This window comes from Schistocerca nitens, chromosome 9 (genome assembly GCF_023898315.1).
Source record: "Schistocerca nitens isolate TAMUIC-IGC-003100 chromosome 9, iqSchNite1.1, whole genome shotgun sequence".
Taxonomy (NCBI): domain Eukaryota; kingdom Metazoa; phylum Arthropoda; class Insecta; order Orthoptera; family Acrididae; genus Schistocerca; species Schistocerca nitens.
Window position 1 is genome coordinate 107,231,609 of NC_064622.1, and position 1,554 is coordinate 107,233,162.

At 42.2% G+C, this 1,554-nt stretch overlaps 1 non-coding gene across 1 annotated transcript; it reads left to right on the forward strand.

Moving 5' to 3' along the window:
* The first annotated feature begins 381 nt into the window (after positions 1–381).
* Positions 382–456, forward strand: Trnat-ugu (transfer RNA threonine (anticodon UGU)). The gene has a single exon. It is a non-coding gene; the product is annotated as a tRNA-Thr (tRNA).
* The last annotated feature ends 1,098 nt before the right edge of the window (positions 457–1,554 follow it).

Below are 1,554 nucleotides of genomic sequence, written 5' to 3' on the forward strand. Positions count from 1 at the left end.
GATACACTTCATTGGGGACATGTTGAAAATGTGTGCCCCGACCGGGACTCGAACCCGGGATCTCCTGCTAACATGGCAGACGCTCTATCCATCTGAGCCACCGCTGCATGGTCATCGACGGTAACTGTTCTTTCGGGAACAGATACTACCGTCATATATAGTTAAAAATATGGGTTCCCGGCCTTTGACCTTCTTGTGCGAACGCACACGCTATGCCCGAACTCGTACGGGACTTGGTAGATTAATCTGCCACGAGTAATGAGTATGATGGGCAAACATCTATTAGAAGCACTACGAATGTAGTGTTGTGGACATGTTGGGAATGTGGATCTCACGGGGAGCGTGCAAGGGATAAGTCCCTGCAGACGCACTATCCTCTGTGCCCGCGGTGGCTCAGATGGATAGAGCGTCTGCCTTGTAAGCAGGAGATCCCGTGTTCGAGTCCCGGTCGGGGCACACGTTTTCAACATGCCCCCAATGAAGTGTATCAACGCCTGCTTGCAGCTAGGGTGTCTATTTAATTATCATTTCATTTCGAGCAAAGCTGCATGGTCATCGACGGTAACTGTTCTTTCGGGAACAGATACTACCGTCATATATAGTCAGTTATATTTGATTTTGTTCCATTTATCAGACGACGCCACACAGCTTCTCGGCCTCTGACCTCATGAAACGATGTTGGTTTCGAGGCATGGAGTGGGTGACTCCTACACCAAGTATTCCTCTTATATCACAAATGAGACAGAAGAGTTACAGATGTTTCTTCTGTACACAATACTCACGAAAAGAAAACTACCAGTGTTGGCATATTATTCACGCATTTTCAGTTCTGTGTATTAACGGCCAAGGCTTTCCAATTACTTATTTACTCGTGTATTACCGTCACGTATTATCTCAAATTCAGAAAAGTATAAGAAAAATTCAGGAGTTTCCAAGTATCCAAATATCATTATCTGCAATGGCTATTTGAAAAGTCAGTTCCATTTTTTTTTATTAAAACAAGCCGTTCATGTGTTAAGGAGTTTGTTATTATATCCAACTTAAAGCTACTACTGTCGGCTATTTTTCAACAAGGCACTTCTCATACTCAGGAACGAATTACTGAATGCCCGCGTTGTGGGATCCTGCTGTCACTGAGCTAATTCACTTTTTTGGCACTCTCCGTTAAAACGTCTGATCATTTTTTCATGTTCATAAACCGGAGAAAATCAATGCATGAAAAATGAACGATTAAAGTAAGATGACTAAACGACTCGTAGTAGAAACTCTAAAGCAATGTGTTTGTGCATTGGCAGTATATGACCTAGGGTTATCACGCACAAAAATTATGCCACAACACAACTTCCCACACCTTTTCCACTACATATCTTTTATGAGCCGATTTAAGCTTTCGTAGCAAATTTCTGTGTTTATTGTAATGCTTTGTTCCACTAAATCGACAAGGAGTATTCTGTTTGTATTCCAAGAAAAGGGGTTGTCAACAGTTTTCGTGAAGAATGTGTTTGGCGGAATTTTAAAGGCTTTCTTGAAGAGCTAATGTCACCCCATTCAATT